This window comes from Mixophyes fleayi, chromosome 5 (genome assembly GCF_038048845.1).
Source record: "Mixophyes fleayi isolate aMixFle1 chromosome 5, aMixFle1.hap1, whole genome shotgun sequence".
NCBI lineage: Eukaryota > Metazoa > Chordata > Amphibia > Anura > Limnodynastidae > Mixophyes > Mixophyes fleayi.
The window spans coordinates 151065814-151091114 of record NC_134406.1 but is presented as its reverse complement, the minus strand read 5'-3'; the positions used below and the strand labels follow the sequence as shown (position 1 = coordinate 151091114).

Here is a 25301-nt window from a genome sequence, read left to right as displayed (position 1 = left end):
AAAGAAGCATTTTTGTATGTGGCACTGATGTTCCCAGCAAGCACTAGTGGTCATTAACTGGTTGGGAATGTTTGCACTTGCAGAACTGACTCCTATAGCACCACAGAAGAAAAAACTGGGGGTAAAACACACACACAGGGATAAAATACTTTATTTAAATAAAAACTCCCCAAATTCATCTTTTACTAATTGATTATCACCTAAATTCACGAGTGTCCTCATTTTTCAGGCTTTTAATCCATAAAGAATTAAAAACAAAACAAAAAAAACATGTGTGACCACAGAGTTGCACTTTATGAAATGGGTCCTATGCTGTAGGTTTCCCCATTATAATGTGACCAGCCCAGCAGCCTAAGCTGGAAGTGGCTTGCAAGCACTGGTGGGTAGATCACTTTGGAAGGGGGGGGAGGGATTGGGAGGAATGTAATTTTTACTTACATATTATATATATATATATATATATATATATATATATATATATATATATATATATATATATATGTCATGAGAATGACACAAGTATTGGTTTTCACAAAGTTTGCTGCTTCAGTGTTTTTAAACCTTTTTTGTCAGATGTTGCTATGGTATACTGAAGTAAAATTACAAGCATTTTATAAGTGTCAAAGGCGTGTATTGACAATTACATTAAGTATATGCAAAGAGTCAATATTTGAAATTTTGACCCTTTTTTTTAAAGACCTTTGGAATTTGCCCTGGCATGGTGTCAATCAACTTCTGGGCCACATACTGACTGATAGCTGCCCATTCTTGCATAGTCAATGCTTGGAGTTGTGGGGTTTTGTTTGTCTACCCGCCTTTTGAGGATTGACCACAAGTTCTCAATGGGATTAAGGTCTGGGGAGTTTCCTGGCCATGGACCCAAAATGTTTTGATCCCCGAGCTACTTACTTATCACTTTTGCCTTATGGCAAGGTGGTCCATCATGCTGTAAAAGGCATTGTTCGTCACCAAACTATTCTTGGATGGTTGGGAGAAGTGGGTCTTGGAGGTTGTTTTGGTACCATTCTTTATTCATGGCTGTGTTCTTAGGCAAAATTGTGAGTGAGCCCACTACCTTGGCTGAGAAGCAACCCTACACATGAATGGTCTCAGGATGCTTTACTGTTGGCATGACACAGGACTGATGGTAGCGCTCACCTTTCCTTCTCAGGACAAGCATTTTTCCAGATGCCCCAAACAATCTGTAAGGGAATTCATCAGCGAAAATGACTTTACCCCCTTCCTCAGCAGTCCAATCCCTGTACCTTTTGCAGAATATCAGTCTGTCCGTGATATTTTTCCTCGAGAGAAGTGGCTTCTTCTACTGGCCTTCTTGACACCAGGCCATCCTCCAAAAGTCTTTGCCTCACTGTATGTGCAGGTGCACTCACACCTGCCTGCTGCCATTCGTGGGAAGCTCTGCACTGGTGGTGCCCCGATCCCGCAACTGAATCAACTTTAGGAGATGGTCCAGGCGCTTGCTGGACGTTCTTGGGCACCCTGAAGTCTTCTTCACAACTACTGAACCTTTTTCCTTGAAGTTCTTGATGATCCGATAAATGGTTGATTTATGTGCACTCTTATTAGCAGCAATATTCTTGCCTGTGAAGCCCTTTCTGTGCATAGCAATGATGACTTTACGTGTTTTCTTGCAGATTACCATGGTTAACAGATGAAGAACAGTGATTTCAAGCACTACTCGCCTTTTAAAGCTTCCAGTCTGTTACTCTAACTCAATTAGCATGTCAGAGTAATCTCCAGCCTTGTCTTCGTCAACACTCTCACCTGTGTTAATGAGATAATCATTGACCTGATGTTAGCTGGTCCTTTTGTGGCAGGGCTGAAATGTAGTGTACATTTTGTTTTGGGGATAAAGTTCATTGTCATGGCAAAGAGGGACTTTGAAATTAATTGCAATTCATCTGATCTCTTCATGACATTCTGGAGTATATGCGAAATGCCATCATTACAACTGAGGCAGCAGACTTTGTGAAAAATAATATTTGTGTCATTCTCAATACTTTGGCCCATGACTGTATACACCTTTTTTGAACCACATTAAAATGCAATTAATCATCTTCAAGTTAATGGTGATGTATGGCATATTGAGTGTGCTGCTGCATCATATCAAGCTGATAGTGTATATTGATGTGTTTGAAAGTATTTTCATGTGAACGCATTTTATTTTGAATTGCACATATCATATGCATAACTGACAATAAACATTATTGTAAGTATGTTATACTTGCGTTTTGGAATGGAATGCATCCAAATCGAAATGACCCCATAGTATAAATGTGACACATTTCACTACTTTCTGTAGTTTCTTTAGAATTGTATAATATGCATAGTACTAAAACTGATTCTATTTATACTGTTATCCACCAGACTTATATTCCTGTTGCAAACACAGAGACATCCTCATTACCTAAAAGGTCCAGTAACCATATTCTTGATTTCTATACACAACCTGCTTGATATGATACAAAAAAATGTGGATTTTTGCAATTAGTTTTTATGAATGGCCACCGACTTGGTACATGCATGTGTTCTGTTATATATTTTTGTACGAAAATTGTCAAAGTATTGCTAGTTTCTGAACCACATGTTCTATTTCTGTTTAGTAGATGAAAGGAAACATAGCATAATGAAGTCTCATTCCTGCAACCACTATCCAGTGTTAGTGAGTTACAAATCTCACCATGAATGAAATTTCCTGCCATCCAAATGATATTAAACAGGGTGTGGTGCTGATCATTAGTATAGCCATTTATTTGCTCTTGCTTTTTATAAATGTCCCCAATCCTCTGGCTTGGTGAAATCATGTGTGTGTAGTTAAAAAGGAGCATATGGCAGACAGTCAACATATACAGACACAGAGGCCATGGACTGCCAGGTGGCCTGGTGAGCCACCCTAAATCTGCTGGAGGGACAGATATTTTGACCTTGCAATAATGGAATCTCCTCCTGTGCAGCAAACAGTGACAAGCATGACTGTTCACAATGTGGTGGCACATATATTTGGAATTGTATTATTAATACAATCATATCTTGCTCCTGATAGCATCCTCCAACCCCTGTTACCTGTACTTTTTTGAACCACTAACAGAAAATACCATTATGCAACAAAAATAAAATTTAAATTCCCTCTCATACAACACCATGAGTTGGGATCTCAGTGGGATACACTATCATCTATTCCTTCCCTGCCATGTATTTTAACTCGTCATACTTTATAATAATTTCTCAACTTAACCCTTAAGTGTTTGTCTAATGTTAGCACTTACCTTCGACACCATTACTTTATGCATGACCTTTTAATATTATTTAACCAACTTATTGTTTGTTTCTGCATCTCCTTCTCCATCTGGATGCCCACATGTTGGATATTTCCACATAATCTGCCCTGGTTGAAGGTCTTTACTTAGCTTGCTCATTTGAAATGCTACATACAGTACTTTGTTTAGAAAATGCCTGAAAATAATGATTTCCTTTATATTTGCTGACAAGTCATCTATATATGCTTATTTTTAAATCAAATGGAAGTGATGTAATTATATTAAAAAACCAATACAGATAACATTAAACGTGATATGTAAAATGGTTTGTAAAATATAATACATAAATAATTTGTAGGGGAAAGCTACTCATAAAAATTCAAAGTATTAATGTGCTGAAAGAGTAGTACATGCTGATAACAGCCATGCATATGGCAGAAAGAAAAAATATTTTTACTTTTTGGGACAATACTGCAAAATGTCATGTTACATAGTTACTAATTTCAGAAAGAATAGCTGTGTAGTGTTTGACATTTGTTTGTAACACATTTTGGTATTGTATTTTATTTTATTCATTTGATATGCTTTTAAATATCATTTTGTCCCTGCTATTTTTCCCGTTTAGATGGACATTGAATATATGAAGATGAAAACATCAATGTCCAGTACAGTTTAAGGTGCATAGCTCAATGTATCTTATAAAAGTACCAGCTAAAATGGTCACCACAAATCTAGTAGTTAGTTGGGGAAAAAGGTTTGTCGAAATGCAAACCTAATAAAAGATAACACGCACATACATCAAGTAGAATGTGCTCTGTAGGCTGTATATAACAGGCAAATACAGTAGTAATTTATGTAGTTACACGTGCAGTGATAAATTGCACGTATAAATACAATACAGTATTTCTCATTACCGATCCAGACATTAATGTTCACATGTTGGGTAAATAACACTGTCTGCAACGTGACACTTAATTAGCTCTGCCTTTATGTTAGCGCACCTTGTTTTTTAATAATGTTTTTTTATTGGAAAGCGATTTATAAAGTAAGGCACTTGCTGCAAGCAGTCCATCAATTCAGGGTCGAAGGGTAAAAAGGACATTTCTCAGCCTCAGTCTTCCATGCAATATGGGACGGTAGAAAACTGATGGATGAGCCAGCAGCTGGATGTTTAGCAGTCCGTGATAAACAGGAAGAATATAACAACATATTAGCATCTTGTCACACAAGTGCCTCCACCTCCTTGCATCTCCTCACACTTGTACACCTCCGACTCAGCTGCCAGTAAAACATTTCCCCTTTTCAGCCCACTCACAATTATCAGGGAGCTCTGCTGTCATTTTTCAAACACAGGACCTGTAAAGGTGCTCATGTCCTCCTGAAATGCTGGACAGCGACGCATTTGTTCTTGCTGTTTTTCCTAGACGGATTGGAGGCTTTCTGCGGTCACAGTGCCTGTAATCCCAAATCTACACAACGCTTGGGCAAAAAAAGAGGGTCTTAGGAGAACACGCATAAAAGGGAATAAAAGCAAAGAAGAAGAAGAAGAAAGACTGCTAAGAAAGCAGAAGGGAGGAGGAGAAGAAGGAGGCAGGGCAGTGATCAGTAACCAATCGGAACAGCCCCAGTGAGCTGCAGCAGCTCGGCAGACAAGCTGAGGGTTTTGGAGTTGCACAGTGCTGGAGTCGCTTTCCTCTCTGAGGACATGAGGGCAGCTGTGCTGTGAGCAGTAAGAAACTCCCTATTTTCTTCCTCCAAAAAATAAGTTCGTTGACACCAGTTAGGGCAAGTCAGCCAAGGTAAGGTTAAAATGAACGGCACTTAATTATTTAAGTATAGGTGATAGGACTGCAGAGCAGCACTGGCACAGACTAAGCAGAATCATTTGTAACTGGCAAGATCTCACCATTGAATCAACTGTATTTCTATATGAAAGCATCCCATATGCAGTGTTTAGTTGTATTTTTGTCAAGAGCAGCTGCAGAACGGCATGCTTTGTATTTTCTGCATGCATATGTCTGTATGTGTAGAGTGCTATAATGTCTAGTGATATAGTGTAAACAGATATATGTCATGCAGATCAAAGATCCTAAACTGCCAGACTTGCTTCATTTGCAATTCTATCCGGCTAACAGGAAGATTGACCAACTAATGCAATAAAATCCGTTGTCTTGTATCCGGGTTGAGTGGCTCGTAATGTTTCTCAAACGTGAAAAGAAGTAATTGTTTTATTTTTTATAAACATAGGAGGGATTTGGGGGGAAGTATGCAATACAATCGCTGTGAAATGATACCTGAACAGTGGGAAAACTTCAACAATTCTCACCTTGCCTTGTCAGTACTTTATAAAGATGTGGAGCAAAGAGACAGGATCATAGAGTATTCTGTTTGTTCATACACTGTATCGTTTGTAAAATAGGTTCAGCAGCTCACAGATATAGATAAGGTGTACAGATGAAATATTTTGGTCAGGATGCAAGCCTACAGAGCCGGAAAATGTTAGAAAGGAAGCATTGGAAATAATCTTAGTAGGTGAATGCCAGCATGCAGTCTCTAAAGATGACATTCGACATATCAAATAAAATTACGTTGTATGAAAATATATATATATATATATATATATATATATATATATATATATATATTCCTGTGTGCAGATTCTCTTTAATATAAGTTCTAAGACTATGTAGGTAGATTATTACTTTGAAGAAAAGGACATATTTTCTTTTTCAAGTCACTGGGAGCATACTTAAATGTTCATTTACATTTAGAAACTGAGATTCCTGACATCAATATGTTTTTGTATAGGAGCATCAGTGGAATCTTTAAAGCAAGCAGTGTTGCATTGGGGTATATATTAAGTCAAATAGAGCTGTACAATGTCAAACAAAACTACATTTATCTACCCCACACTGAAATACTGCATGCAGTTTTTATAAAGACCTATTTTGCTTATTGGTAAATACATTATATGAGTATATGAATCCTAATATTTTTGAGAAATGTGTCTGTTGATTTTGATTTCTAATACAATTCCAATATTGCAAAGGAAGACTTACTAAAAGTAGTACATGGCTAATAACACTTTATTTGAAGCACACATCAATGTATGACCATACTATAGCAATAGATAGATAGATAGAAATATGTTACAAGAACACACAAACACAGCATCATTTGTTTTGTTTTTTTATTCAGGAAACAAAAATATACAGTGCACATACATTACATACAACATATACATATATATGTACATACATTCATACATACATACATACATACATACATACATACATACATACAAACATACAATACATAGTCTTGATCACTGCTACAAAAATGTTTAAATTTACACTTATTTACACATAGTGCATATTATCTGAAATTTATATATTTCAAATAGATTATTTTGCCAGGTCATATCTCATATACTAGGGATTGTAGGCTTACTAAGAAGGCCACTATGTATTCACATACTGAGAGAGAAAGATAGAACATGTCACTGATGGTCATTTATAGACCATATACAATCCTTAATACAATTCTATACCCTTGGTAAGGGTATAGAAACTATCAGCAAAGTCATATTAATTATAAAATATCTTTACTATAAGGTGTATTGTATTGTCCATGATATACTGTTAACACAAAATAAATAAATACATTTACTAAGGTGCTTCTTTTTGCATTGTTTACAGGGGATTCAATAGGTACATTGAGGACTACATAATAAAAAAAAGGAAAACTGTATAATTTAGTTTATTTAAAACCAAATAAACAGTTTGCAGAGTACCATGCCATATTTCCAGGTATACTGCTTACAGTATGCACCAATATTGCTTCTGAGTGTTGAAGGATAATGTATCAGATGCATGAATAATTTGTGTTTTATTCTACTGTTTTACCCCAGAATCTTTTTTAAAGTAGTTCTCCTCAGTTCTACAGTACATTTACATTGTGTCTAGAACTTATACACTATAGTTGTGGCAGGATGTGACATATCATACTGTAGCTGTAAGTTCCAGACATAGCCTTCCAGAAGGTAATGTTTACAGTCTTACTGTAGAAAAGTCTAAGATGAATAGAGCTCTTAACTCTTCTTTATTTAAAATTACCTAATCAGAAGTAATGGTAGTGAGTATAACATTAGTTCATGCAGAAAAGTAAGGCCTTGGAAATCCTACAAATCTCCTGCAAGTATTTCCAATATAAAGGCCTTATTAATTTAATAGTAATATGAATTAAGACTCATGTTTATACAATTTAACAATTCTGTCATTTCATTTAGCACAAATTAATAAGTAATTGCGTTTGGATTAATTTGCAATGAAAACTGCTGACTTGTTAAAATTGAGAGTTACATTAAACATCTAATAATTTATATTTATGGATTCTGTACAGTAATCACAAATTCAGCATTGCGGTTGTCATCTTTTTGAATGCTGCAGTAGAATAATTTGTCACAAAGTTACCAATTTTTATGTATGATACATACATTAAGAGCCTTTGGGAAGCATTATTAAAGGGTTAATTTTGAAAGCAGAGCATGTTTTCAGGGCATAAATCACCCCAACATTGTACTGTTTCTCAAATGATTAAAGATTTTCATCACCAAGTAATGCAAGTTAATGTCATCATTTTGTTTGTTTTTGGGTTTTTTTGTTTAAATTTGTTGAATATTTCTAACAAGATGTATCCTAGATAAAATAAATGGCAAAGCAAAAGAAACATGTTTCTTTCAATTTACAGAGATGTGTCCAATTTTTTTTAAAAATGTTACATCTCTCACGCAATATACAAAGCTTCTTAAATGTTATTAAATGTAATCTCTCTGTAAAGTCGCACTTCCCGACTTGAATCCTCTGTACTTCTCATGTAGTACAAACTTGGAGGTGAAAGCAACAAGCACACCTGCTGGAGCTTTATCTCCGATGTTCCTTTCCTGGAACTTGGCTTGTCCAGTCAACTTCTAGCCAACAAGCCTGGACAGAGCTGTTTGTATATGTATGCTAACATGTTCTAAACCGGAAGGATTATGGGAACTATAACACTGGTGTGGACGACTATCTACATAACCAGTTGGAGTTCTATTACTTCCGAGATGAAGGCCCATAGAGTAAGCTTACATTAAATTTGCCATCATGCTCAGTGTGAGCATAATTTTACTATTTTATAAAGACTTTTACTTGTGGCCCTACTATGTTGTCTTAAAGAACAACTGAAGTCAAATATTGATTTTTCTTTACCCTGACTTTCCACTGCAGCATTCATTATTAAAAAAGATAAGTTTATATGAGTAATTTTTCACCATCACAAATACTGTAGCTATAGCCAGTCCTGCAATTTTGGACATTGTCTAAAGTTTTTTGGCATAGTACAAATGACATAGCATTTTATGACATTGATGCTTGCAGTGACATTATCATCTACAAGCTTGAGTACCATGTTCTGAAACAATGTTTGCTATCTTCACATGATGAGACAGGCAACATGCTGGTTTGATAATGTTAAGTATAAAAAACATGGTTAACACACAGACTGTTATTTTATGTATATTATTTTGCTAATTAAAACTCACACATACATGAAAACAAATAATCTATTTTATATATTGCAGGACATTACTAAATAAAATAATCCATAAAAATAAGCATGCAACACAATCGGGTCTCCCAAGGCACAATTAGGAAAATGTAAACTCAAATATGTGAAGTAAGTATAGACAGACTCAGTCTGCGTAATAGTAGAAAAAAGTTTATAGCTGAGTGGTGTTCGAATCCCATCAAAGATCCAGCAAGCCTACATACATCAGTAAATAAACAGTAGGGAAATAAAATAAGCAGTATAGTAATTAATTCAAAATATCTCTTTACCAACAACACTATAGCATGTAAGGTAACTCCATACCATAATATTGATTAAATATTGGGATATTTAATAATAATAAAATAATCTACTCGTTGAAGTTGTAGATAAATTCAATATACATATGGCAGTGATTTTGTCAGAAAAGAATAAATAAAACCTCATGCAGTTAGTATGTCTCTGAGATAGGTACTCCATATAGTGATAAAAATGTTCTAATAGAATAGAACCTGTTGGTCCACAAAATGACAGTTCAGTGTTTTTCCGATGAAATAGGATAAATACCCACAATGTATATAGAATAGTTCCTGGTAAATGGTAGATGCTGAGAGTGGTTTGCAAACCTTACTATGGTGGAGAATGTTTCATAAATATTCGCATGAAGAAAAAGCAGATCTTAAGACTTACAGTGGTGATGATTCTGAAACATCATCTTTCAGCTGGATGAACCTTACCTCCCCTACGAGGATCGTGATGGGGGGTAATGATGTACAGCCTTGGTGTCCGTGTATGCTATGACTGAAGGTTTGCGCATGTGCAGTGAAGTCGTAATCAACTTCGATCTTAGTTTGCTGTGGGGCTGCTGGTTACTGTGTGGCTGCTTGTTTTTTCTGCCCCTAGAAGCGGGCGACTATTAGTCCTCCCTATAATGTTGTGTACCGTTGTCCATGTATAAGGAGGCAAAGTTGATAGTGTTAAATATACCAACGCATTTCACGCCTATAGTAGTGGGGCTTCTTCAGAGGAAAAGTTGTGTGAGTTGCTTGTCATACTTGCTGCTTTTTATAGCAGTTGTAGTCATTATTCCAAGTACAAGAATTCTGACAACAGTCATAGCAACACTAAAATGCCGATCCCTACAATCCCGACATGTAGGAAATATAGACTTACCAAAAAAATGACAGGCAACATTTCCAATAGGACTGGTATAAATTGCGACTCAACAAAATGCTGGCAGTATGATTGTTGTCACTTAAAATGGAGACAGTCACATTGCCGGTATTAAGGGGGCTATTCGAGTACCTGATAGCTGTATAATGTAGAATCCTTAGTAAAAACATTTTAAAAAGTGTGGAGGTCCCCCCTATAAACACTATTAACACTAGTGTTTGCAAGGTTAATAGTGTTTATAGCAAGCTCCCCCACGTTTTTTATTTGATGATTTTTTTTTACTAAGGGTTATACATTATACAGCCCGTGGGTCCTCGAATTGCCTCCTTAATACTGACATTTTTGTGTCACTAAATCTGTTGTCGGAATTCTGCTCATCATTTAGTACCTCACCCTTTTTATAGTGGTGCAGTAATGAAGGCACCGCCCATGTGTATACTCATTTGTTCAGAGGTCTAAGGGGTCTGTTTGGAATACATTAACAGTATTTTTACATAATAGCTAGTTTTTTGCAGAATTATTGATAAAGTTTATGTAGGTATAGGAAGTATACAAGAATCACAGACATTGCAGAAAATACTCACATACCAAAAGGTAACTGATGGATTGCAGATATACAAATAGACAGTCCAACCAAGACAATTAATATATTTCTGAAAAATCTTCTGTAATGTTAATAGTTAAAATTTAATCATGTGAGTATAGTTAAGTATTTCTTTTAGCAAACTGTTCTAAAACGAGTGTAATAATAATTCATTTGTTAATGTATGCTTATGTAACAGCATTTTGTTTTGTATGGAAAAATGACTTGCTCCTGATTGATGACAAAATTAGTGTGTTGGCATAGTATCCTTGCCTGTATGTTAGCAGTTGTGTGTTTAAAAGATAGTTTATTTGTAAAACTTTCTCACACATGACATGTTTTGACTAGGATGGGGAAGCCATTGTATACCCGTGCCCTCGGATCACCTGATATAAGCAGGCCCTGATAGCTTCTATCATGAAGACAATTATAAGTCAATAATGAGGCGGCTGTGTCAGCACATGTTGGGGCACACAGTGTAGAAAATTAGAAGAATCATAATTGTATTGCTGTTTACAGCCATAATTATTTTTTCTTCCTGTTTGGTGGGTCATATGCGAGACTAAAAATGCCTATATTTGTATCCTACAGTTTATACCACACTAATATAACATTCTGAATAGTTTGTATGATTGGTAAGATGGACCCCATTACAGCAGTTTTTAATCCTTTCCTAATGTATTGTATTTCATTGTGTTGAATTTCAGTGTTCTGTGATTATCTCAGGTTTGCAATTTTAATGAATTTTTAAATGCCAATCAATTTTAAGAAATGCTGAAGGCACTTAAAATGAAAATGGCTGAATAAAATATCTGTCACTTATGGCATGTTAGGTCATTTTAGCATTCATATTCTCGGAATGTAATGTTCTTTTAAATCTTCTGGACTAGCCAGAGAAAGGGGAAACAAAATACATCACGACTTAATGTTTTGAAGGGAATTACAGTAATACAGGATAACAGTATGTAAAATTAATGTAAAATGTTTAACACAGTGTTTGTCAAAAGCAGCAATGATTAGGACTGTATTCACATCCGGCGCTGTCTATGCATTGTAAGTAAAAATGCCTTAAATTAGCAACTGTGCACAACTTATGCTTATGCCCCACCATCCGACGCTCCTCCTTCAATATTTTTACTAGAAAAAATGGATGGCAAAAACCAAATAGTAAGAAAGTTTAGTAAAAAAATAATATAAACTCAATTCATTGTTGACCCCAACACATGCGTATTTTGCCTTAATGGTAAATAGAGCACTATAGTGACTTCATATGACCGCAAGGAAATTTTGCTGTGACCACCAACATTTTCAGTTATTTCATGTCCATGGCAAAACATCTAGTAGTCACATTCAAGATGCACTGAAAATCGCAGTGCAGACATTGCAGTAACTTTACAGATCAATGTTTGTCTCTGTGATCTCCAACAGCCGGCTGTATATGTTTGACAGAGAAGTGGCAGTCAGAATTTGTACCCAAAAAAATGGGTACACACTACAGAAAATTTCTCCCAATCTGTAATGGGAGCATACACACTATTGCAATATCAGAACTACAGTTGTTTATCGTGTGATTGGCATAATGAATAATTGGTTGCAAAACCTGTAGGGTGTACCCAATTTTACAATACTGTATCATCCCTCTTTATTTTTAAATTTCACTTAGCAACAATTGGCTGTTAGAGATCATCTGAAGAGGCATTCAGCATTGTTACTAGTTGTTATGGAAGGCAGGGTGGTGGGTGATGTTAATCAGTGGCAGTAGAAGCCTTAAACAGCTATGTTTTATGTACAGCTCAGTAGAATTTTAGTATTAGCTACTTGGTAGTGGTACAATGGTTGTTGTTACTTGTGGCATGGGTGCTGTTTACTGGCGTCATGGGTGCTGAGTAACATACTGGTAAACAGCAGTATACTTGTATGGTGTAGTGATGAAAAGGGCAATGTCATAATTAAAAATATTACATGACAAACCTCTCCCACTGTTGTGTGCACTGTATTTTTTTAAACTGTACATTTAGATCTTATTTGTGGCCACCACAACACAGCCCCAGGAAAGTTATCCTTAATAACCACTAGTATCACCTGTGATAATAAGATGACCTAATTTCCTTGTTTAGGCTTTATATTTATAAAAACAAGTAACAACTGTAGTTATGGAACTAACTGTGAAGGAAATGTAACTACAAGCAAGTCATTACATTCCATATGTATTAAGTATTGTAAAGTTAAGGAAATCTTTACATAACTATATGAAAATATTTATATATTGTATGATTAATTTACACGTTGAATATAATTACCATTAAGTGGATCTTTCATCCGACATATAATCTTATTAGTATCTTTAAAACATAAAATACATTTTAACAAAGACATCTATGAGAAAGTCACATATGTGACAAAACTCATCTGTGTTAGGCTACTGCTTGCAAACAGATTTATGATGCATAAGTCTCTGGTTGTTTTTCTGTAATAACTTCTCTTCAATAGTCTGGGTTACGGGTTGGCGTAACTTTACTCTTTGTATCAGGGGACAAGGTGTCCCTAGTGAGCGTACTATCAGCCTGCTGCAGTTAAGCCAAGTTCCCCATTACTGATGCAGCAGTAGAGGGTAAGGTGAGCTGGCCACTTCCCCCTCCTTTCATCCACTGCTATTTTGAGCATTGTTTTTACATGAATATGCCAACGATATTATCAGATATTATGTGTTTCTCAAGAGAACTGGGACACAATTATTCATTCTGAACGTTGTGTGTAATTGTTCTATGAACCCATTTAGCACTTATGTGGATTTGTATCACTCTCTGGTGACAAGAGTTATGGGAGATTATTATATCTATACAGAGGCTTTTCACTGCACCTCTGATTATACAGCGTGTTCCATATGTGTTTCCTTATAGGCATCATTCGACCTTTACAGCTTGCAGAATTAGTCTAAGTGCATTACATATTTTGATGTTGAGAATTTATTATTGTGTTTTGTTTTAAATTAGAGATGGGTGGGTTCGGTTCTCGGGGAACCTTGGGTATCCGAGTACTCAGCCGAGAAGGCTCGGTACTCTCCCGCCTGTTCGGAATCCAAATCGAGGTCGAACGTCATTGTGACGTCGTCGGATCTCAGGGCTCGGTTCTCGCAATACTTGAAGATTATAAATACACGCCTCCACAGCAATCCATCGCCATTTGACAAAGGGAGAGAGCAGGGTGTAGTCACAGGCTGATTAGAGCAGGGACAGAGAATACAATATTCTGAATCCAATTGTGCTAACAAAAATCGCTAGAGAAGAGAGGAGGATAGAGGAGTTTTTGTTTTTTTTCAATATTTGGCACTTAAAGTGCTTTTGGGGTGTCCCCCATAATTGTGCATAAATATTTCTGGCTGTCAAAATTACAATCTGTCAGCAGTATCTACCAAATAATTTTTAGCACTACAAGTGCTTTGGGCTGAGAATGGATTCAAAGCAGTCCACATATGAGCAGAATGAGCAACCAGGTTCTGTCACCAGTCCTGATGTTAGTGTTCCCAGTACGTCATCTGTGCAAGGTGATGTCAAATTACACAGTGTTTTGAAATCAGTCCAAAAAACAAAAACAAAAATTTTTTTTACTGTGTTGAAGCGAAAAAGAAGTGTTACTGAGCAAAAGTTAAGTGCCGATAAAAAAAAAATTGCCAACATGCCATTCTACACAAGCAGTGGCAAAGAGAGAATGAGGCCTTCACCTTTGGCTATTAGTGGCAGATCCCAAAAAGTTACCGAGCCTACAATTGGTGCACAACTACTGTTACGCGTCAAAGCCTAGCTGCAAGATAACAGTAAGGCATTAGAGGATAATGTTTGCTCTGATTCACAAATGACACCAATCCCAGTGGAGAGTCCATCCAACAGTGGTATGTCTAATCATGAGCATTCTGCTAGTGTACCCATAAAGAAGGGCCCTTTCAGCAGTTCTGCTGATGTGTACCTGGGGCATAGATAGCCACCAAACTAACGTGGTCCATTTAATTTTACTTTCTAGTTCCACAGTCTGTGCAGGCTGCTTTTTTTATATTCAACTACAAGTGGAGGGTGTAATATACACCCAAAGACGATGGCTACATTGCCAATAATCAAAGATGGAGGAGGTAGACAACCAGGTTTGTCTGTATAATTTGCAGACAAGTGTTCAAATTAAGGACGGCCTATCAGGGATTAAACTGTTTTTTTCATAATTTATTAGCTTTAGAATTACCTCACTTATCTAAGAAACTGGTGGAGCACTAAATTAGGTTATTTTAGACCAAATTTCTTTTATTTTTTTCATAAATAGCAAAACCAAACAAAACCAAAACCAAAACACTCAATTGCGGTTTTGCAAAACCAAAACCAAAACCAAAACATGAAGGTAATCCAGATCCAAAACCAAAACCAAAACACGGGGGTCAGTGACCATCTCTATTTTAAATTAACTGCTTAAGCATATATTGGGAGACTAGGTGTTTTATTTAGACCTGCCACAATCATTCGTTTTTATTTACTATTGACCCTTTGCTGCTTGGCGCTCTCCCTGAATTTATTACATTTTAACAAATGGTTGGTATTGTAGGTAAGTTTTTGATGTACTGTGAGTTGGCGTGTAGTGTCATGTGCACCTTGGTGGAAATAATAAAAACAGTTTAAATGTTACAGAAAGCACAATACTGCAAATCAATTATAGCATAGTATAATGTTTTATTATTGGGAATATTTTACAATTCAAGATCAACAAAGTTGTTGTGAAATTTCAAATAAATTGACATTAACTTGAAAACAGGCCATTTTTCAAATATATAAAACTTACAGATATACAATCTTCTAGTTCCACTTCTGCTTCTCTATACATGGAATACCGTTCTGCACTGCATTTGCAAATTCACGTTTTGTGGAATTGGTAGTTTCTGACTATATTTGGGGCAATGATGATCAGTTCATTCTGCTGTTTGGTGTGATTGGGGTAGGAACAAATTGCGTTGGAAAAACATGCAAATCAAGCAAAATTTGATAGACGAATGTGTGGCAAGGCAAATATTTGGTGGAACAGTTTTGAAAAAATCATTAAATTCTAGCAACAATAATGGTTAGTAGAATATTATATTGCTCTTTTAAGGATTGTACACAAAGCAGTGAAAACAATACCTGTTCAAAATTTGACCTTTGTCCTCATTTGAAGAGAGGTTTTGAAGCGTGTGCGATAAAAACTTCTTTGCACCATAGTGTACTTGAGTGTTGGCCCTTGTGATCACTGCAGCAATGATGAAATTGATGTAATCAAAACAAAGTTAAGCAAATAGTTGATGAGGCTGAAAAAAGACATCAGTCCATGAAGTTCAACCTATTTTGGATCTCCTGCGATCCTACACTTATATTTGAAATTGATCAAGAGTAAGCAACCGCCAATCTGTTTCAATTATGAAAATCCCCTCAGACCCAAATGCTTGTCCTAAAGTCCATTTCTATTCATGTCCATCTGCATAATTTTTTGTGGCTATCAGTGTTTAAGTGTATTTACCAGGCTTTAAAAATATGTGCACCCAAGTCCATAGGCACTGTTGTTTTATTTTTGTACTTTTGGCTAATAAATAAAATTAATATTTATTGTTCATATGCCATTATACTTGCTTTGGTTATATGTTTGCATACTGTGTGTACAAGTATGTTGATGCAATATTGAACACAATGGGCCTGATTCATTAAGGAACAGAAATGCCGAAACATGCTGAAACATGTGTATTATGCGTTTTCTCTGTGCATCCCAGAAATTAACTATACACGAGAGAACATTAATGTATGCAATTCATCTTTGAGCTCAAAGGACACTTAAGACAAGCTACAATTTTATGGGTGAAATGAGTAGGGTAATGGGCATATGCACATAGTCTATTTACAGTAAGGGCGTGCCAAACTCGAACGCTCGCACACGATTCAAGATTTGGGCATCTCAAAGTTACATGCTTTTCAGTCACCCCAGTTGCTCCAGGTACGGGGCAGATGTAAGCATCGAGTGATAGTGATGACAGTCATGAATGTATGCTAAAACATGTGTTTGAAATCAAGAGCAACTGTAAAAATAAATTTTATGTACAGTAGACATTAATAACATCCTGATGAATTTATTTTATTGGGAAAAAAGTTTTAATTTTTCTAAATGCTTTTCCATTAACGACTATGGGCCTGATTCATTAAGGAAAGTTAAGCAAAAGTAAGCAAGTAAAGTAAAACCATATTGCATTGGAGGGGAGGTAAATTTAAAATGTGATGGCAGATTTATAGTTGGGGTAGGGCATGTCCTAGATGAACTTTAAATTTCAATGTAAAAATAAGCTATCAAGTTTCTATGTGCTACGTGAAAAAACAGCCAGTATTTTCCATATGTGCAAAATAATAAACTCATTTGCACCCCTTGCATTGCAACATGGTTTTGTCGAGAAAACTTGAGTAAGAAAACGTACTCAATTTTTTGCTTAACTTTCCTTAAGGAATCAGGCCCTATATTAGTAACAGGTGACAATAACAAAATATATATTTTTTTCTGTGCGCTCTGATGGGACTTTATATTGAACATATGTATTGTATGTATCCAGCAGTGTGTTGTGTCTTTCTCAATATGCAAGTGCAATATATGCAGAGTGTACCTAGATTCATACTCAACAAGAGACATTTCTTTAGATCTGCTTGTAGCTGAATACAGATGTGTGTATGCCCGAACTACATACATTTTTAGAAAAACGCATAATGCATTCTGTGCCTTAAAAAAACAGGCCCAGTAAGTATATGTCTTTTTTCTTTAAATAACTTGAAATTTGACTTGTAAAGAGTGTTGTGTGACAGTTCTGAGCATAAATCATTTTCCCGTATTATCCTCTAACAGTTCTACAATCTTTCTATATAGATGCATTCAATTAATGTTTCAGTTATTTAAATTAACAAACTAATCCTGTTGCTTTTAAAAATAAATAAGTTGCTGCTTATTTATTAATTTTTGTATAATTCACACTAATTATTATTTTTGAAACTGTTTTCATACCTACAAAGTTTCAATGCTGAGAAAGTACTTTAAATAGCAGTTCTACTGTATTTTATTGCTGCAGTGCTAAAATACCCACTTTGTAACATAAGCCTTTGTCTAAAGTCTGTTTGATATTGGGGGCACAGATATCCACCAACTATTTCTTCTACATTGTTATGTCACATTATTCATTTGTATTCCCAGTTTTCTGGCCCTTGGATTGCTTTTAGGGTTACATTCCTTGTTTCCACATAGGCTGCCTCTGCCTTGAGAAGTGAGGACCATGATACATTTGACTACATTTCTTAGTTATCTCTTGTAGACTTGCAAATCTAAATTAAGAGAAGGTTGGTTTTGGCAATGTTGTCTTCAGCTATAACTAACAACCTGTCATGGAGCACTGAATTATAAACTGTCCTCTACTACCCATTCTACCTATGAGACTAAATTTGATAAAATAGGAATACACCCTCTGTGGAGTATTGTGCCTTTTTCTGCAAGTCAGAGAGAGCACCCCACAGCACAACACATTGCATACCTATTGATAACTTCTGATGGTAGTATAGAGAATGACTTTTTGTAAGTCCTTATACAGTCAACAACAGTCAAGTACTTGTTGATGCAGGCATGAATAGTCAGTGCAGACATTTCTAATATTGCCTGTACCCACTGTTATTTAAGAAGAAGTAAGTGAAGCCCAAACAAAGTGTAGCTGTGTTCATAAGAGAAGCACAGAGGCCTCAGGAGGATGGACCACATTATTTCGGGCCTGACAATAATTTTATAGATAAAATAATATTGTATTTTACACGCTAGAAAATTGGTAAGATTAATTTTGTCAATGTAATATTGAGATTGTATGACTGAGGCTAGAAGTAAAGATGCTACAATTGATCTACTTTGAACCCCATGACATTCTAGGTCTTGAATTCAGACCTGGGTAGAAGAAATTCAAAATGAAGATTGTTCTAAGCTATATGAAATCTACACCACATTAAATATTATTGGTGGGATTTTTGCACGTCAGTTTTTATCATTATCACTACTACTACTACTACTACTAATAATAATAATAATAAGGTTTCTAGTATGGTGCTTCCAATCTTTAATACTGAATAAACAAAACAGCAATTTTTGTTGGATAAAGCGTTTTTTAGTTAAATTATTTTACCCAAAGCTAAAAAAAATTGGGTGCGGTAGCATTGAGAACACTACCTTCAATCTGAAAACACATGTCTTAGTAGAAGAGCAGACCAATGCAGTTTTCAGGGGTTTCGATAATAGTAGCTTTACAGGTAAAGATGCCTTTGTATTTTATTTTAGAGATACCTTTGTATTTTAGCTTAGTTTTAGTTTTTGGTAGAGTTGATAGAAGCTCTTTGTTACAGGCAACATTGAGAGTTCTTTAGTCTGTCTGCCAGCTTTGTACAATACAGAATGCAGTGGTGCAGGTTTAACTATTTATATTTGCAGAATAGTTAAACATCTTACAGGTTTTTCTTGGTCTTCAAATCTTTTCTCCTATTTTATATTTGATTCAGGTCGTTACTTTAACAAAAAACTGCTTAAACTGATTTTTAAACTTGTTAAGGCATCAAAATGAGAAACAAAGTGAAAATGTTCAATATTTTTTATTATCTCTGATTACTGTCTTCTTTTATGGATTGCAATTTCAGTTGGCCCAATGTCTACCTTTCCCCATTGTGTTATACAATACATAACAATTAACATAAGGATCAACCAAAATGTCTTCTTATTATACTACCAGCACTCTGTAAAATTGATGTAAGATATCACCGGATAAAATTTGTGTTTTGACCAAACTACAAGCAATTCACCTGTCTAATGAACCTTTAGATGTTTTCAGGCTATCAAGCACTGAATGTGTCATGATAGCAATATCTTTTTCATCACCTATACATGATTAATTACCTAATTAGTCATTTAGGCAATTTAACGCAGCTGCAGATTATTGACTGGTAATCTGAACTGGTAATAGACTGTATTGCTGTGTACACGATAATATCTTTGAACACCAGATGCAGCTCATGTTACATCAAGGTAGGAGAATTTTCAAAGCGGAAATTGCAATTTAAATTGGTGTGTGTTTTGTTCAATTAAAATTGTGCATATTTTCATTTTAAGCAATAACAAAAATAGCATAGTTACAATTTAACTATATTATAGCAGTTGAATTGGCCCTTAAGTGTTGTTAAAATGTTGACATAATATACATATTACAGACTTGGTATATTAATAGCATAAACACAGTACTTTTTTATTAAATTGCATTCTAAAATGCAATATTTTTAAATAATGTAATAAATCTGTTAATGTTATTCTGAACAAGAGCGTACGTATTTGTGGTAGCATCTATCAATTGAACTTTATACTCACTTGGTAGACATTTGCCATTCAGCTCAACCACATAATCTGTTGATTATATTATGCTCTTTTTATGTTTCTCAGAACCTAAATGTTTGATCTTTTGTATCTGCAGCTCTCTTCTGACCACTGTTTCAGTACAGTGGTACAGTGGTACAGTGGTACAGTGGTACAGTGGCTCTCTCCTGACCACTGTTTCACTCAGGCCTTGCCTATACAACAGGAACAGGTTCTGAATTCCTATACTTGCTACTTAATTATGGTGTTGTATGGCTACAGTTGAATGCTTGCTATCATAATATTATGCCCTGCTATTCCTTTTTGCATTTGTGCTACCTGTCCCCGACCTTGAATTCTACTCTAATTTTGAACCTCGATTTGCTTTCCCAATAAATAGTTTATGGGCTGCAAATTTTAAGTTCACCCTAGCAACGTCACTGTTTTGAAGACCAGGATTCCATTAGATTTCATGTCCTGTGTTTGCCTGTTTGAATGACTAGGGAAATAGTTGTTCTACATCCAGAATACCTCCAACAGATTGTAGAGTTCATAGACCCCACTGGCGTTACAATATCTATCACAACTTTACAGAATCTGAGCGAGTGGAGATAAAAAGAGAAGGACCAAATAATAAATTTCTTGCTAGTTCTCATTAATTGAGTTGGTGCATTCAAAACTTTGTTGGCTTCTGAACCATGCATTAAGGTTTTCAGGAAAAACACTGATTGTTTGGCTTCTAATTTCCAATATCCCTTACCTCATTCCACTGAATAACCTATGCAAATGATTCATTCAACTTGCTCTAAGGTGCAGCATACCTAAAGATGGGCCTTGGGTTTATGTTTATATTGTGGAAATGAGGATGAACCAATAGTTCTTAAACATGTCCACTTGGGAACCCTTAATAGACATAGGTGAAGTAAAAGAAAATAACTGCATCCAAATAACTAATTGCTACTTGACAGGAATAACTGGAACTTCTAGCAATTCAAGGTTACCTTAAATTATTAGTTTAATAATATAGTTCAGCAAATAAAAACAATTTTGTAAGCTTCTAATTATGATGTAATTTGAGATATATATATATATATATATATATATACATATATATATCGCACATAAGTTTTGCCTGTTTTTTTATGTGGCACACATATATCAACATTAATTTCAGTGTATAAATAAGCTACAAGTATTTGTGTGCTACATGTAAAAACAGCCAGTATTTAACTTATGTGGAAAATAATAAACCAATTTATACACCTTGCATTGCAGCATGGTTTTGTCCAGAAAACTTAAGTAAGAAAACTTACTCAATTTCTTGCCTAAGTTCTTTAATGAATCAGGCCCTAGATCACTAGAGCGATATATAAATATTTTTAAAATGATCTGCTGTCAAGATAGTCAACTGCAAAGAATGTGTTAATGAAAAGTCTGTTATTCGCAGAGTACACTGTAAAATTCATGATTTAACATTGCATCTATTAAAATGCTAACATCATACCACTTACTAAAAGGGCTGAATTAAAATGGGAGTTTAATTAAATACAGTGTGAATTTTTTTTATTTTTAAATAAAAACTTTCAAACTCCATTTTCACAAGCATCTGAAGCCACTTTAAGACCACTACAGCCAACATGACAAGCGACTGGAAAACAGAGCATGTTGAAAGCTATCTTCTGATTTAATTTCAATATTTGTGAATACAGCGTAAATCAGATCAGCATTTAAAATGTTTACAGCACACAATTGATGTTATTTCCTTTTGCATTACATTTACAGTTGTTGACACCAAATTCACAGAAATTGTTTTAGAGAGTGAATCTGTCTATAAAACAGGCAAAATGTAGTTGTAATTTTTAATTTAAGGTTCTACAATGAAAAGATTACTAAACTGCAGTGCCATAGTTTTTTGTGTAATCGTTTGTCATTGCACCACATTTCCTCATATCTATGTTAATGTATTTCTAACCTAGAGTTATTTTGTTTAACAATTACTTTGTGGCAACTATGTAAAAATAAGTAAGTGCTTACCTTCCGCAGTCCTGCAGCATTCAGACTCCTTCAAACTGGGTTTAATCTATCATACATGATAGATGCATCGGTTATAGAGGATGAATGTCATACTCAGGAACATAAGGCAATAACATTTTGGGGTATCTTTCAGAAGGTGCCATGATTGCATAAAAGTACATTCAGGACATTTGTATTTTTATGTGAAATTACCATTGTTCCTATCTAAGACCAATACAGTAGGAAGGAATGTAATCAAACATACTACCAATTGAAAGCTCTATCGCTTCTAAAACACAATTAAAAAATAAAATCTCATAAAACTAAGCTAACATGGCACAGAAATGCATAAAATTGTTATGGTTATTAAGGTGGAAATTACCACTGATCATGAGGAGTGTTACTCACCAAATATTATTAAACACTATTTTACATGGCAAGGATTATGTTAAGTGTATCTAATTACTACATAATCAAGTGTTGTGTTGCAGTTAGTGCAATGACTAACCCTTTCTCCATTGGAGTTGAAAATAGCTATTACGTTTTCTGACTGGTCCCATGAATAAGAAATTGTCTAGATAATGCACAATGCCTCTGTTCCTCGTCCCCGCCTAAATGCACCAGTGCAAGAAGGAACTAAACTTTTCAAAGAAATCACAAGACACCGAGCAACCCATGGGCAGGCATCTGTCCACATAATATCCATCTGACAACCGAAAACCCATATACTTAAATGACTGCGGATGAAATGGCAATAGCCTGAAAGCCGACTCAATGTCTAGTTTCGCCATTAATGTCCCTTGTCCGAATGATCTAACGATGTCCAGAGCTGGCTCAAAGGACTAATATGACACCAAACTGTTGTTGGAATAAATGCCATCATTACCTGATTCTCCTGGGGGATGTGACAAATGCTGTATTAATCTAGATGGTGGATCTGGCTTTAGGAAGTATTGGGGGTAGGTGCCCCGCAGCATTTACCGGCATTGGTTCTGTCTTTGATACATGGGTGAAGTCTGATAAGGTTGTATAAGAACATTTAACCACATCTGCGTTGCACCCTACTGGCCTGCTAGGTATTAGCCTATCCTTTTGCTAAGTGTTGGACCCTGTGAAATGATCGTGGAGAATTTTTATTAATTTACTTGGTCCTTGCTCGTTATCTGATGACCCCTCGCCATTCGATGCTAAAGGTGGGCTGTGTGTTTGAGAACATACAACATCAATTCTTTCATGCTCACCTGATGCCACCGTTGTACCCTCCACTGTCATCTGTGCTGCTGATGCGTTGTCTTCACTTGCTGGTTAAAGATGGTTGGCCGTCGTCTGATCCGCTCTCCCTGAGGTATCGTTCAAACCCGGGGAAGTCCCTGACGAACTTGCATTGCTAAACTGTTGTGCTGACAAAACGACAGGGTTTGTTTGATTCCTGCTACTTGGGGAATTGCATGGCTGTGCTATGATTTATTGCGCTGCTGGTAACAGGGGCATTCGAGTCGAATTAACTACTTCTTCCACCCTCTCTGTAGCTTGTAACCTTTGACTTGGTATAATGGGGAGCTGGGTCCCAAAGGATGAGGGAGGTTGCTGAGACACATTTATGCTCCAAAATCTGGGTGACTGGGATATGGTAGCAAACCACTAAGCGGAAGATACAGGGCTGACCATTGATCCTGTGTCTGAATTGAACATTGTGTACCGGAAACCCCAGTGTGATGCCCGTAATCAAACGCTGCTGGGGGGAAGGGCCAGGAGTCTGGCTGGTCTGGCCGATACCCCTAATTGGTGGATAATAGAGGGCGGGTGGAACTGGACATAAGGGGGGGGCTGCATCTGTTGCCAATAGGGGGGTGTAATAAAAATAATACAACTATAGGTATACTACCAGGAGAATGAAAAGCACAGAAATAATCAAATATTACAGACTGTTTAACACCATACATTAGGCATCAGCACAGAGGACGAACATGTCTCTAAATTATATTAACTAAAAGGGACTGAAATGCAGTTGTTTATGTGCTGCAAACATTATAGAAATCATGGTCATTTCACCACCTCAGAAAATGATTAAATTTGCAGTGTACAATGTGTCTGATAAAATTAAATAATAGTTACACACATACACTGTATTGTAAACAAATAGATCAACTTGACTACCTCGCTTTGCAGACTTGCTTGATGCTGAAAAAAGCTAAATTATTTTTATTCCATAATTATGCTAATTTAATAATGGGGTGGGCAAATGGGATATACAAAACCATCACTTGGCATAACAGTACTCTCATAATGCAGTCCAACCCATTTAGGTCAAAGAACCAATTCTATACCTTCACGGATTATCATTGACTTGCTTTGTACAGCTTTATTAAGCATCTGTATGTGCATTGTAGGGAATGCATAAGAATGTACGAATAGACATGCTTTTGCTCCTGTACATACATTTAAATTGGTTATTTTACTTAATACTGCACTTAGTAAATTATCTCAGATATTGTGTAAGATGTCATTTACTTGATAAGTAAAATTTAAAGAGCAGCTAAGTAAACACTATAAACTACTGAACTGAGATTTAAAATGCATGTCAGATTTATAATAAGTGCAGTTTCTCCTGTCACCATTCTTTGTTATTTCAATTAGATGCCTTCTCATAACATAATTACCAATATTCCCATGGGAAACAATTGATGAGACTGCTGTTGATTTGTTAAAGTAAGTTTACATTATTTCTGGTTGATTCACATAGAGTTTAGGCAATTTACGAAAGTGACTGCAACTGCATCTCTGCTACTCATACAAAGTCGGCCATTGAGTGATTATGTCAGTGGACCAGAAAAAAAACAGCTGTTTGAAAAGGAAAGGCACTAAAAGTAATTTACAAAAGTACAAATGCGCAGAATTTTTTATTTCTGCAAATGCACTTCAATGTCCTCCTAACGTATTCATTGGTGCACACCCAAATCCTGGAGTATATTTACTGAACTGCGGGTTTGAAAAAGTGGAGATGTTGCCTATAGCAACCAATCAGATTCTAGCTGATATTTTGAAGAATGTGCTAAATAAATGATAACTAACATCTAATTGGTTGCTTATAGGCAACATCTCCACTTTTTGAAACCCGCAGTTTAGTAAATGTAACCCCTGAGTTTCCCAAACACCAGGATTCAAACTGTACCATATTAGCAGAACTGTAGGTTAAGCCAGAAATATGTATGGAGGAATTGTGACAGTGCAACTTTTAAAGTTCTGGCTACTCTGACTTTAGGATC

The 25301-nt window shown here is 35.8% G+C and overlaps 1 protein-coding gene across 2 annotated transcripts in view; it reads left to right on the top strand.

Annotated features, from left to right (window-relative positions):
* The first annotated feature begins 4541 nt into the window (after positions 1 to 4541).
* Positions 4542 to 25301, top strand: part of CDH18 (cadherin 18) — a 465964-nt gene continuing 445204 nt past the window's right edge. Inside the window, exon 1 of one of the 2 annotated variants that reach the window (XM_075212928.1) lies at positions 4542 to 5007. The gene's annotated coding sequence lies outside the window, so the exon portion shown is untranslated. Of the gene's footprint in view, positions 5078 to 25301 lie in introns of both variants that reach the window. The other variant, XM_075212927.1, reaches the window with a different exon arrangement.